Source organism: Loxodonta africana, chromosome 22 (genome assembly GCF_030014295.1).
Source record: "Loxodonta africana isolate mLoxAfr1 chromosome 22, mLoxAfr1.hap2, whole genome shotgun sequence".
Classification (NCBI taxonomy): Eukaryota; Metazoa; Chordata; class Mammalia; order Proboscidea; family Elephantidae; genus Loxodonta; species Loxodonta africana.
Window position 1 is genome coordinate 54,728,035 of NC_087363.1, and position 14,040 is coordinate 54,742,074.

Consider the following 14,040-nt stretch of genomic DNA (forward strand, 5'->3'; position numbering starts at 1 on the left):
TTTATCATAAATGGGTGTTGGACTTTGTCAAATGCCTTTTCTGCATCAATTGATAAGATCATGTGGTTTTTGTCTTTTGTTTTATTTATGTGATGGATTACATTAATGGTTTTTCTGATATTAAACCAGCCTTGCATACCTGGTATAAATCCCACTTGATCATGGTGAATTATTTTTTTGAAGTATTGTTGGATTCTATTGGCTAGAATTTTGTTGAGGATTTTTGCATCTATGTTCATGAGGGATATAGGTCTATAATTTTCTTTTTTTGTAATGTTTTTACCTGGTTTTGGTATCAGGGAGATGGTGGCTTCATAGAATGAGTTGGGTAGTATTCCGTCATTTTCTATGCTTTGGAATACCTTCAGAAGTAGTGGTGTTAACTCTTCTCTGAAAGTTCTGTAGAACTCTGCGGTGAAGCTGTCCGGGCCAGGGCTTTTTTTTGCTGGGAGTTTTTTGATTACCGTTTCAATCTCTTTTTTTGTTATGGGTCTATTTAGTTGTTCTACTTGTGAATGTGTTAGTTTAGGTAGGTAGTGTTTTTCCAGGAATTCATCCATTTCTTCTAGGTTTTCAAATTTGTTAGAGTACACTTTTTCATATTAATCTGAAATGATTCTTTTAATTTCATTTGGTTCTGTTGTGATGTGGTCCTTCTCGTTTCTTATTCGGGTTATTTGTTTCCTTTCCTGTTTTTCTTTAGTCAGTCTAGCCAATGGTTTATCAATTTTGTTAATTTTTTCAAAGAACCAGCTTTTGGCTTTGTTAATTCTTTCGATTGTTTTTCTGTTCTCTAATTCATTTAGTTCAGCTCTAATTTTTATTATTTGTTTTCTTCTGGTGCCTGATGGATTCTTTTGTTGCTCACTTTCTATTTGTTCAAGTTGTAGGGACAGTTCTCTGATTTTGGCTCTTTCTTCTTTTTGTATGTGTGCATTTATTGATATAAATTGGCCTCTGAGCACTGCTTTTGCTGTGTCCCAGAGGTTTTGATAGGAAGTATTTTCATTCTCGTTGCTTTCTAAGAATTTCCTTATTCCCTCCTTGATGTCTTCTATAACCCAGTCTTTTTTCAGGAGGGTATTGTTCATTTTCCAAGTATTTGATTTCTTTTCCCTCGTTTTTCTGTTATTGATCTCTAGTTTTATTGCCTTGTGGTCTGAGAAGATGCTTTGTAATATTTCGATGTTTTGGACTCTGCGAAGGTTTGTTTCATGACCTAATATGTGGTCTATTCTAGAGAATGTTCCATGTGCGCTAGAAAAAAAAGTATATTTTGCAGCAGTTGGGTGGAGAGTTCTGTATAAGTCAATGAGGTCAAGTTGGTTGATTGTTGTAATTAGATCTTCCGTGTCTCTATTGAGCTTCTTACTGGATGTCCTGTCCTTCTCCGAAAGTGGTGTGTTGAAGTCTCCTACTATAATTGTGGAGGTATCTATCTCACTTTTCAATTCTGTTAAAATTTGATTTATGTACCTCGCAGCCCTGTCATTGGGTGCATAAATATTTAATATGGTTATGTCTTCCTGATCAATTGTCCCTTTTATCATTATATAGTGTCCTTCTTTATCCTTTGTGGTGGATTTAAGTCTAAAGTCTATTTAGTCAGAAATTAATATTGCTACTCCTCTTCTTTTTTGCTTATTGTTTGCTTGATATATTTTTTTCCATCCTTTGAGTTTTAGTTTGTTTGTGTCTCTAAGTCTAAGGTGTGTCTCTTGTAGGCAGCATATAGATGGATCGTGTTTCTTTATCCAGTCCGTGACTCTCTGTCTCTTTATTGGTGCATTTAGTCCATTTACATTCAGCGTAATTATAGATAAATAAGTTTTTAGTGCTGTCATTTTGATGCCTTTTCATGTGTGTTGTTGACAATTTCATTTTTTCCACATACTTTTTTGTGCTGAGGCGTTTTTCTTAGTAAATTGTGAGATCCTCATTTTCATAGTGTTTGACTTTATGTTAGTTGAGTCGTTACGTTTTTCTTGGCTTTTATCTTGAGTAGTAGAGTTGTTATACCTTTTTTGTGGTTACCTTATCATTTACCCCTATTTTTCTAAGTAAAAACCTAACTTGTATCGTTCTGTATCGCCTTGTATCACTCTCCATCTGGCAGTTCAATGCCTCCTGTATTTAGTCCCTCTTTTTGATTATTTTGATCTTTTACCTATTGACTTCCATGATTCCCTTTTATGTGTATTTTTTTTTAACTAATCTTAATTTGTTTGTTTTTGTGCTTTCCCTATTTGAGTTGATATCAGGACGTTCTGTTTTGTGACCTTGTGTTGTGCTGATATCTGATATTATTGGTTCTCTGACCAAACAATATCCTTTAGTATTTCTTGTAGCTTTGGTTTGGTTTTTGCAAATTCTCTAAACTTGTGTTTATCTGTAAATGTCTTAATTTCGCCTTCATATTTCAGAGAGAGTTTTGCTGGATATATGATCCTTGGCTGGCAGTTTTTCTTCTTCAGTGTTCTGTATATGTCGTCCCATTCTCTTCTTGCCTGCATGGTTTCTGCTGAGTAGTCTGAACTTATTCTTATTGATTCTCCCTTGAAGGAAACCTTTCTTTTCTCCCTGGCTGCTTTTAAAATTTTCTGTTTATCTTTGGTTTTGGTGAGTTTGATGATAATATGTCTTGGTGTTTTTCTTTTTGGCTCAATCTTAAATGGGGTTTGATGAGCATCTTGGATAGATATCCTTTCGTCTTTCATCATGTCAGGGAAGTTTTGTGTCAGGAGTTCTTCAACTATTTTCTCTGTGTTTTCTGTCCCCCCTCCCTGTTCTGGGACTCCAATCACCCGCGGGTTATCCTTCTTGATAGAGTCCCACATGATTCTTAGGGTTTCTTCATTTTTTTTAATTCTTTTATCTGATTTTTTTTCAGCTATGTTGGTGTTGATTCCCTGGTCCTCCAGATGTCCCAGTCTGAGTTCTAATTGCTCAAGTCTGCTCCTCTGACTTCCTATTGCGTTGTCTAATTCTGTAATTTTATTGTTAATCTTTTGGATTTCTACATGCTGTCTCTCTATGGATTCTTGCAACTTATTAATTTTTCCACTGTGTTCTTGAATAATCTTTTTGAGTTCTTCAACAGTTTTATCAGTGTGTTCCTTGGCTTTTTCTGCAGTTTTCCTTATTTCATTTGTGATGTCTTGAAGCATTCTGTAAATTAGTTTTTTATATTCTGTACCTGATAATTCCAGGATTGTATCTTCATTTGGGAAAGATTTTGATTCTTTTGTTTGGGGGGTTGGAGAAGGTGTCATGGTCTGCTTCTTTAGGTGGTTTGATATGGACTGCTGTCTCCGAGCCATCACTGGGAAACTAGTTTTTCCAGAAAATCCGCAAAAAAAAAAAAATGCAGTCAGATCCCTATCAGAGTTCTCCCTCTGGCTTAGGCTATTCGGATGTTAATGAAGCCGCCTGGGGAGGGTTGGGGAGGGAACAGAGAGATAGGAGAGTAGCACCTCAGAACATAGCCAGAGTTGCTTGTCTTGCTTGGAATGACTATTATATCTGAGATTCCCGTGGGGCGCATCACCTATGTGTGCTGGCTGTGTGGAGATTGCCCCCAGGGGGTCTGGACCGCTGGAGTCAAGGTCAGATCCTCCGCTTCAAGCCCCACGCCCAGCGTCAAGGCTCCCCTACTGGGACGGTGCACTCTCGACTCCAAAATCAGTCGCTGCCTCCCGGGGACTTCTCGTCCCTCCAGCCACTTTGCCGTGCCGCCCCTGCGAACCAGTTGGACCGCCTCCCGGGGTTAGTTCAGGTGAGTGGAGCAGCTCCCCGTGGTTGTGCCGTGACCGAGTGTCCCGGCTGGGACGCTGTTCTCCCCGCTCCAATACCAGTCACTGCCTCCCGGGGACTTCTCCTACCGGCTGCGTCCCACACCGCCCGCGGAACCGGCTCGTCCCCCTCCTCGGGTTAGTTCAGGGGGGTGGAGCAGCTGTCTGTGCTTGTGCCGTACCTGACTGGTTCGCTCGCTCCAGGCTCTGAAAACCATCACTGGTTCCCCGTATTAGTTCGTTCTCCGTCTCTAAATCTGTGTTTGTTGTTCAGGGTTCGTAGATTGTTATGTATGTGATCGATTCACTTGTTTTTCCGTGTCTTTGTTGTAAGAGGGCTCCGAGGTAGCGTCTGCCTAGTCCGCCATCTTGGCTCCGCTCTCTGTTTCTTCTTTTTTGATGTGTGCATCTATTGCTCTAAATTGACCTCTGATCACTGCCTTTGCTGTGTCCCAGTGGTTTTGGCATGATGCATTTTCATTCTCATTTGACTTTAGGAATTTTTTAATTCCATCTTTGATGTCTTCTATTACCCACTGGTTTTTAAAAAGGTGTTATTCAGTTTCCATTTATTTGATTTTTTTTCCTTGCTCTTCCTGTTATAAATTTCTATTTTAGTGGTGTTATGATCAGAGAAAATTCTTTGTATTATCTCAGTATTTTGGATTTTGTTTAGAGTTGCTTTGTGGCCTAAGATGTGGTCTGTTATGGAGAATGTTCTGTGTACATTGGAAAAGAATGTATACATTGCTGTTGTTGAGTGGAGTATATATGTCTGTGAGGTCAGGTTGGTTGATTATGGCAATTTAGATCTTCTGAATCTTTGTTGAGTTTCTTTTTAGATGTTTTGCCCTTATTGAGAGAGGTGTGTTCAAGTCTCTTATTGTCATTGTGTAGCTGTCAATTTCTCTTTTCAGTGCTGTTAGGGTTTGTTTAATGTATTTTGGAGCCCTATCATTTGGTGCATAGATATTTATTTTGGTTATGTCCTCATGGAGGATTGTTCCTTTAATCATTATATAATGCCCTTCCTTGTCTTTTATGGTAAATTTTGTCATAAAATCTGTCTGAGATTACTATTGCCACTTCTCCTCTTTTTTGGTTGCCGTTCGCGTGATACATTTTTTTCCATTTGATTTTTAATATGTTTGTGTCTTTGTTCCTAAGCTGTGTCTCTTGTAGATAGCACATTGATGGGTCTTGTTTTTTTTATCCATTCTGTCCCTCTCTGTCTCTTTATGGGTGCATTTAAGCCACTTATGGTTAGTATGATTATCAATAAAAATTATTGCTGTCATTTTGTAGTGACTTTTTTTTTTTTTTTTTTTTTGTCGTACCGATGTTTTCTTTGTTCCTCTTACTCTCCTGTGCTGAATTCCTTTTGTTTTTGGAGTTTGTTTTCATAGATTTTGTGTTGTCTTAGACTTTGTTTTTCTTTTTTATTTTGGTGAGTAGGATTGTTAACTTTCTTTGTGGTTACCTTGAAATTTACCCTTATCTTCCTAAGCTTGAACCAGTCTTTTACTACTCGATATTGCCTTGACTTCCTCTCCTTTTGAAAGCTCTATACCTACACAATTTATTCCCTCTTTTATTGTTCTGATGTTGTTGTCATTTGCAGGTTGACTTCTCTGTTTCTCTGTTGTCAGTCTTTAGTTGTGTTTTCTGCTTGAGAGTTCATTATCTAGGTTAGTATCTGGCTGATGCTGTCCTGTGTCCTGGTCATCTGATGTTTGTTCTCTAACTGAAGAATTCCCTTTAATAATTTTTGTAAGTTTGGTTTAGTTTTTACATATTCCCTTAATTTCTGTTTATCTGGAAATGTCCTAAGCTCACCATCATATTTGAGTGAGAATTTTACAGGATATATTATTCTTGGTTGGCAGTTTTTTTCTTTCAAGGTTTTATATGTGTCATCCCATTGCTTTCTTGCCTGCATGGTTTCTGTGGAGTAATCAGAGCTTAGCAATATTGTTTCCCCTTTTTATGTGACTTTTCATTTTTCTCAAGCTGCTCTCAGGATTCTCTCTTTGTCTTTTGTTTGGTTGAATGTGGTTATGATGTCTTGGTGACTTTCTTTTGGGGTCTGTCTTATATGGTGTTCGTTGAACTTCTTAGATGGTCAGTTTTTCATCTTTCATGATATAAGGGACATTTTCTGTCAGCAGATCCTCAATGATCCTCTCTGTGTTTTCCATTTTCTTCTCCTGTTCTGGGACCCCAACAACCATAAATTTTTGCTCTTGATTGTATCCCACATAATTGTCAGGTTTTCTTCATTCTTTTCTCTGAGTTTTCCTCAAAGTGGAATACAAGGATTTGCCCTCAGTTTTGCTGATCTTTTCTTCCATTGTTTTAATTTTGCTCCTAAATCCGTCCATTGCATTGTCCATTTCTGAAATCTTACTTATCTTTTGGTTTCTAACTTTTTGTCTGATTTCTGGATGTTTATTTATTTTTGACATTTTATTCCATTATTATTTTCCTGAATTCTTCCATTGTTTTCGCTGTGTTTTCCATGATTTTTTCTATTTTTTTCCCCCTTAGTTTTGTCTGTGTTTTCCTTCATCTCATTCCTAATCTCTTGGAGATTCCTGAATATTAGACTTGAATTCCCTATCGAGTAGTTCCGGAGCCCTGGTGGACAGTGGGTAAGATCTTGGTTGCTAACCAAAGACCAACCATTTGAATCCACCAGCCACCCCTTGGGAACCCTATGGGACAGTTCTCCTCTGTCCTATTGGGTCACTATGGGTCGGAATCAACTTGATGGCAATGGGTTTATTGTTTTGTTTTGTTTTGTCAGGTAGTTCCAATGCCTTTTCTACTACTGGATGGTCAATGCCTTTTTTACTACTGGAAGGTCACATGGTATTTTATTTTGGTCACTTACTGGAGTCATCCTGTCCCGCTTTTTGTTATTTTCATATTATCTGCTGTCCCCAGGAAATTCAGGAATTATTTATTGATTGTAGCTTTGTTTGTTACATCCTGCTTTTTTTTGTTTTATTTGATTATGTCTGTGAAAGTGGTTTGGGCATATTTCGTTGGTTGTTTGTCTGTAGGCACAATACTTCTCACCACCTTGTCCAGTTGGGCAGGGCCAGTCACTCAACTATGGTGCAACAGGGCAGGTTCAGCTGGGGGGATGGGATGGGGAGGGTTGTTTGTGGCACATACTGGCACAGTGGGCCTGGGCTGGGTATCAAGGTGGGGTGGGGTCTGCAGTGGTGCCACTTAGGGGCACGGTGCACAGTGCAGATAGGCAGGAAGAAAGGGAGAGGATGTGATGTGTGAAGCAGGTGGTCTATCTCCTGTTGGGGATTCCCTGAGTTGCCTTCTGGTACTCCCTGTGTGGTCCTTTGTGGCTGTGAAATGTGGCAAAAAAGTACCAACTTAGCTCTCAGGGAACCTCCACTCTGTAGCTTTCCTTGTTCTCTGTTCTCTGTCAGTTTCTTCTTCCATTCGGTGTTTGATCAAGTTCTTTATCCTTTCATTTGATGCTTAAGTTTCCAGAATTGACATATGTATCTGTTTTACTTAGTTTTTCAGGTCTTTGCTGCAGAGGGATGGCATGGTGCTTCTATCTTTAGTGCCTTGTTGGCTCCACCTCCTGATATTTTTCTATATTTGCATTTGGTCATAACGTTACATGTATTTCTTTCCGATTTGCTGTTGGAAAAGCTGAAAACTTAGATACCCAGGTAGAGAACAGGAATGTAGAGAAGAAAACTCTCCAAAATTTTTAGAAGAAGCCAGAGAAAGATGGAATACTGGATGAGATAAAATTTTAGAAATGAAAAGTAAATTTAGAAATAATAATATGAGGTACTATGAAAATGGCCTTACTTAGTTCAATTTCAACTCATCGTGACCCTATAGGAAAGAATAAAACTGCCCCCATAGGGTTTCCAAGGTTGCAATCATTATGAAAGCAAACTGCCACATCTTTTTCCCACATAGCAGGTGGTGGGTTTGAACCACTGACCTTTTGGTTAGCCAATTGCTTAACTGCTGCACCACGAGGACTCCTTATTTAATTCATAAAAACATAATAAGTCAGATATTATTTTAGAGAGAAGCAAATATTTTCTAAGAATTTAAGTCATTTTCCAAATCTGTGTGGTTTTCTTTAGATTTCGATTTGGCCCTGAAATCAAAGTCTAGTCCTCTATCCACTAGTATATACTAGTTCAGTAGTTTCTTTTCAGAATAAAGTGAATGATACAAACCATAGGGCTCTGAATCATTAATGATACAAGATTACCCAATTAGCTGAACTATTTTTAGATACTTTAGATGTTAACTGCCCAGCATAGGAGCAACTAGCCACTTTTGGATACTGAACATTTGAAATGTGTTTAGCCAAGTTGAGATATACTATAAGTGTAGAAGCACAGGGGGTTTTGAAAACTTGGTACAAAAAAAAGGGGAATTTAAAATATTTCAATTTTTTTTATATTGATTAGATGTTGAAATGAATTTTAGCTGTATCTGGTTTAAACATGTATTAAAATTAATTTCACCTTTTTATTTTTATTTTTTAATGTGACTTGCAGAAAATATGAAATCTATGTGGACCCTGGTAGTGAAGTGCTTAAGAGCTCGACTGATAACCAAAGTGTTGGCAGTTTGAATACACCTCCCACTCCTTGGAAACTCTGTGGGGCATTCAGCTGTATCCTGTGGGGTCGCTATGAGTCAGAATCAACTCAATGATAATGGTTTTCTGCCCTTTTTTTTTTTTTTTAAATGTACAGCCACACATATGTATGTATTTCTCTGTGTTGCCCTAGAAAGTTAATAAATTGGGAACCTGATTATTTTGTAACTGCATTCTAACATATTCTGTTAGTGCAAAGGTAGATCAAATTAATTAAGATAATTGGTGCTTTTTATTTTATATGTGGAGGTGTAAATAATTCCTGAGTGTATATTACCTATCAATAATGAATCATTTGTAAGATGAGCTTAGGTTTCCAGTGTCCTTGGTTGATGAATAGAGACAAGTCCTAGTCAATGCATTTGGAAATTCTAAGCTTCTCAGAGTATATTCCGTGTTGTTTTTTGTTTTAATTTTGTACTTGGACTAGCTAAGTAAATGTAACAATTCTTTTGGAAAGTGAAATTTCCCTGAGTAACTAAAATTATCATTGATGCCGAATTAAAAACACCATTATGAAAAATATATTACTATAAATGTTTTAAAATATTTTTATTTCACTAAATTCTTCTCTTAAAATTGTAGTGAACAATCAGCAGGTTAAAGTTTGTTAATATCTTGGTAACCAAACTGAACGTGGTTTCTGTTGCGCTGATTCTGACTCATGGCAACCCCATGTGTATGTTGCAGTAGAACTGTGCTCCATAGGGTTTTCAGTGGTTGATTTTTCAGAAGTGAATCTCCAGATCTTTCTTTTAAGTTGAATCTAAATGGATTCAAAGCTACAACCTTTCAGTTAGCAGGTGAGTGTGTTAAGCACTTGCACCACACAGGGACTCCAGCATCTTGGTAAATCCAAACCAAATCCATTGTGATCAAATTGATTCCAATTGATAGTGACCCTATAGGACAGGGTAGAACTTCCCCACAGGATTTCCAAGGCTGTAATCTTTACAGAGAGCCCTGGTGGTGCAGTGGTTAAAGTGCTTGGCTGGTAACTGAAAGGTTGGCAATACAAACCCATCAGCAGCTCTGTGGAAGAAAGGTGTGACAGTCTGCTTCCATAAAGATTTACAGCCTTGGAAACCCTACAAGGCAGTCGTACTCTGTCCTGTAGCATTGCTGTGAGTTGGAATCAACTTGATGGTAGTTAGGTTTGGGTTTTAATCTTTACAGAAGCAGACTGCCACATTTTTCTCCTACGAAGCAGCTGGTGGGTTCAAACCACTGACCTTTTGGTTAGCACTGAGTGCTTAGCCACTGTGTTATCAGGGCTTCTAAAATCTTAGTATTACCTAGAAATTACATGCCAAAGCAAGTAGTCATTAATCCCAGAAGGCCTGATAAAGGGAAGACGATTTCCAGTTGTCCTTAACCTTCTTCTAGTGGGTTTTTATGGGAGTCTCTACAATAGCTACTCCACTCTGTAATCATGGAGCAGCCAGAAGGATTGGAACAGACTTTCCCCATGCAAAAGTCCAGTGATAGACCTATGCCATTTGCTCCATTGGCCTAAACAAATCAGCTCATAGCATTTTCCTAGTCACAGGGATTGATTGGTTCAAGGACTTTTTATTCACACTTTGTTTTTGGAGTGTTCCCTCTCTCCTGGTAGACCTGAATGAGGATTCCTGAAGTGTTGGTTGCTGCAGGTGGCCAGTCTGCAATCCATAGGGAAGCTGCTTTGATGAAGAAGCTGTTTCTGTGGATGTGGATCAGAAAGATCAAAAAACTAAACAAAACAAACAAACAAAAAAAACCCGGCTATTTCATGGCAGCATGCTGACATGGTTCCTATAAAGATTAATTGCAAATGTATGCATTCTATTTTTCTGACACCAATTGAATTGAAGAAATTCATTTCCAATTCAATTCATTTCCAAATTAACCTTACCCACCAGAACTAGGGCAAAAGGCACAGTCCTCCAGACTGCCACATCTGCGCAAGACTTCAAATGCCTGTTGTAAGCTTGGGGGTCTCTCACTTCTGGCCAAAACCCACTGCCCTGAAGTCGATTCCAACTCATAGCGACCCTGTTGGACAGAGTAGAACTGCCCCATAGAGTTTCCAAGGAGCACCTGGTGGATTCGAACTGCCGATGTCTTCATTAGCAGCTATAGCACTTAACCACCAGCCACTGGGGTTTCCCTCACTTCTGATCTGCTGGCTAAAATTTTAGTACTTCTCACTATCCCTTCAGAGTGCTAGCTGTAAGTATGTGTGTCCCCAGGCTCCCCTCACTTCTGACCTTATGGCTACCACTTCTGGGGCTCCCTCTGCCCCCTCAGGATATCAGCCATAGGCTCAGGGGTCTCCAGGATTCCCTCACTTCTGACTTGCTGGGTCCCCCTACTCCCTTGTGTTTGATAATTCTCTAGAACGACGCACAGAACTTAAGAAAGTGCTGTACTTACAATTACAGTTTTATTATATCAAAAAGGATGCGATTGAAGAGATGCATAGGGCAAGGTCTGGGAAGGTTCCCAATGCAAGGCTCCCATGTCCCAAAAAGAGACATGCTACCCTCTCACATGCATCGATGTCTTTCACCAACCGGGAAGCCCATGGAGCTTTCATGTCCAGAGCCTTTATTGGGGCCCCTCCTCTGAGGGTCTTTCTGGCCTAGCCAGGCTCCAGTCATCTTATCAGCATTGAACTCTCAAAGATACTTCATTTAATGGGAGAAATACCAAGGTTTTAGAGGTTATCTCCAAGGAACCAAGGACAAAGACCATATTCTTTGTGTAAAGAAAATTATTTTGGGTAAAGTTAAATCATTTATCCCACAGCCCTACTTCTGGCTTAAACAGAATTAAAAAGCAATAAACCCATCTCTGAACTGGCATGGGCCTTACTCTAGGAACACTGTGTTGACCCCTGAACTTCATGTTTGGAGACCTATGTCCATTCATATGCATCCCTAATCTTCTATGATATGATTTAGATCACCTCAGTGAAAAATTTTTTGTATTTGGTATTATAATTGAGGATAAAATGCATATTCACCCAACATGAATCTTGACTTCCTTTAACATTGTAGATTTAGTAATTAACAACATGTACAAACAACATTCATATTTTTGGAGTGCATCTGAAAATCAGAAACTCGGCTTACCCTAAAGCGAATAGTAGCAATGAGTGCAAACACAAATCATGCCTGCTGACACCAATCTTCGAATGTCCTCAGTCATCGCATTCCATCCTGTTCTATGTCATTTTAATGTGAATAACTTTCTCTGCTAGTCTTTCATCCAAATAGTGATTAAGGAATGCATTGAAAGCAAAGTAAATTTTTCACATTCTCCCTGAGATGATGGAAGAATATTTTTCAATTTGTTTTAATAACACCACCCTTGTCATCACTGAGAAAATGATTAAGGATTTCTACTGGGTTGTAGTTAATCTCAAAATAGATTTGGGACTGAGTTTTGTGGCATTGGATGTGGCACTTCAAGTACACTATTGCCATAAACTCAAACGACTATCATTTCCTCTATAATATTTGTGTGCAATGTAATATGATTTGATAGCATTGATACTGGTGAAATGGAGATGTCTCTGATCTCTGCTTAGAAATCTTGACACCTTCCATGTTTTTACAGATAAAACTTATTTCAAATTATCCCCTCTATTATAGCATCCTAAATCTTGAATGGCTTTTCATTTATCCCATTTAAATCTTGACAGTTTATCGGAGTATGCATGTGCAATCAAAGTAAAAGACGCAGAGCATTCTTGGTGTATTTTGTTTTTATAACGTTGATCATTGATAACTCTGGATATTGGCTTTTGGTAAGCTAGATGGTGACTAAGAAGGCATTCAGGGGATAAAAAAGAAAAAGAAAAAAGTGTATTGGAAATGCTTTTAGAAATCAGCAGAACACATCAGAATAAATAAAGCCCATACTGTAATTTAGCTCAAATGTATGTGTTGATTAGTTCACTGACTCCTGCAAAGAAAGCACTTGTTCAAGCCAATTTAATTGACTATTGCCTAAGTGGTAAGCTGTCTTAAAGTACTCATCACATACAAGTGTTTTTAAATACCCCTGTGTATAGTAGATATTCCCATTAGTTGTATTAGTGAGCTCAATGGATTGGGTTCATGCTGTGTAAAGGTGCAGTCTTAAGTATTAACTCATGGATAGTGGTGTACTTTGAGTGTTAGATAAACACATACATACAGACATACACATTTATACAAGCCACAACAGGAGAAACCTTGATGTCGGTCAATAGTTTGTATCTAACAAATGGCCTCTAAGCAAAGAGAAGGCAATGTTTATGCTGCATTTAAGAGTGCTCCAATATTTCACTTTATTGTCATTTCTCTATTTTTGTCTGTTCTCATCCCTGTCCCTATTCCCATTTCTGGTACACTTTTCTGTAAGCAGTTCATGTATTTATTAACTCTATTAGGAATGTTGCCCTGACCTTGCTCTGCATCTTCCTTTACTCCAGTACATCCCACATGTTACAACCAGGGTTATCTTTCAGAATACCCATTCAGCAGGCATTTACTGAGTGTCTCCTTTGTATAAGGCATTGTGATAAGTGCTATGAAGGATTCCAAGATGAATCAGCTTGCTGTCAGTCTAGGGAGGAAAGAATGCACATGGAAACAAGGAGAGGAGAAATGCTGAGAGCTTTAAGAAAAATACAGATAAAGTAGCATGGAATTTCTGAGAAAAGCTATATATAGAAATAAAGACAGAAATATTCACATACAAGGCAGTATTTGAGTTGGACCTTAAAATAGTAACAATTATACCCATTGCTGTTGAGTTGGTTCTGACTCATGGTGACCCTATACGACAGAGTAGAACTTCCCCGTAATGTTTCCAAGGAGTGGCTGGTGGATTTGAACTGCCGACCTGTTGGTTAGCAGCCATAGCTCTTAACCGCCATGCCACCAGGGCCCCAGATAATAATTATACTGAATGTTTATTGAGTTTATTGTGTAGCAAGCACTGAGCTAATAGCCTAGCCTGAATAACATCATTTAACTCATGTACTATTGTTTTTTTTTTTGTTTACTATTGTTATGCCTATTTTATAGATGAGGAGATCTGCTCTGACAGGTTAAGGGACTTTTAAAATTCACATAGCTAGTAAGGCTTTGAGCTGGGATCCAGAAACCAAGGCAATCTCACACCACAGTCCATGGATACAATCAGTTTGTTAAAATAGGACATAAGAGAATGGGCAAGATAGATAAATTAAGTTTAGAAGAAGTTATAACATAGAGTTGGCTCCTAGGCTTAAACAATTTATTTGTGCTAATTTACTTAATTCTCGCTGCAACCTTATGAGATAAGTATTAATAGTAATATTGTTATTTTACAAGAGGCAGTTGAGTTACAGAGAGATTATTACCTTCCCTAAATTCGTACACAGTTGTTAAGTGGAACCAGGATTCAAGCCCAGGCTGTATTTCTCTAGAGTTGCACTGTGTAGTATTGTAGCCTTCAGCCACATGTGGCTGTTGAGCACTTGAAATGTGGCTAGTCAGAATTTAGATTTGCTGTAAGTACAAAATATACACTGAGTTTCAAATACATACTATGAAAGAAAAGTGAGAATCA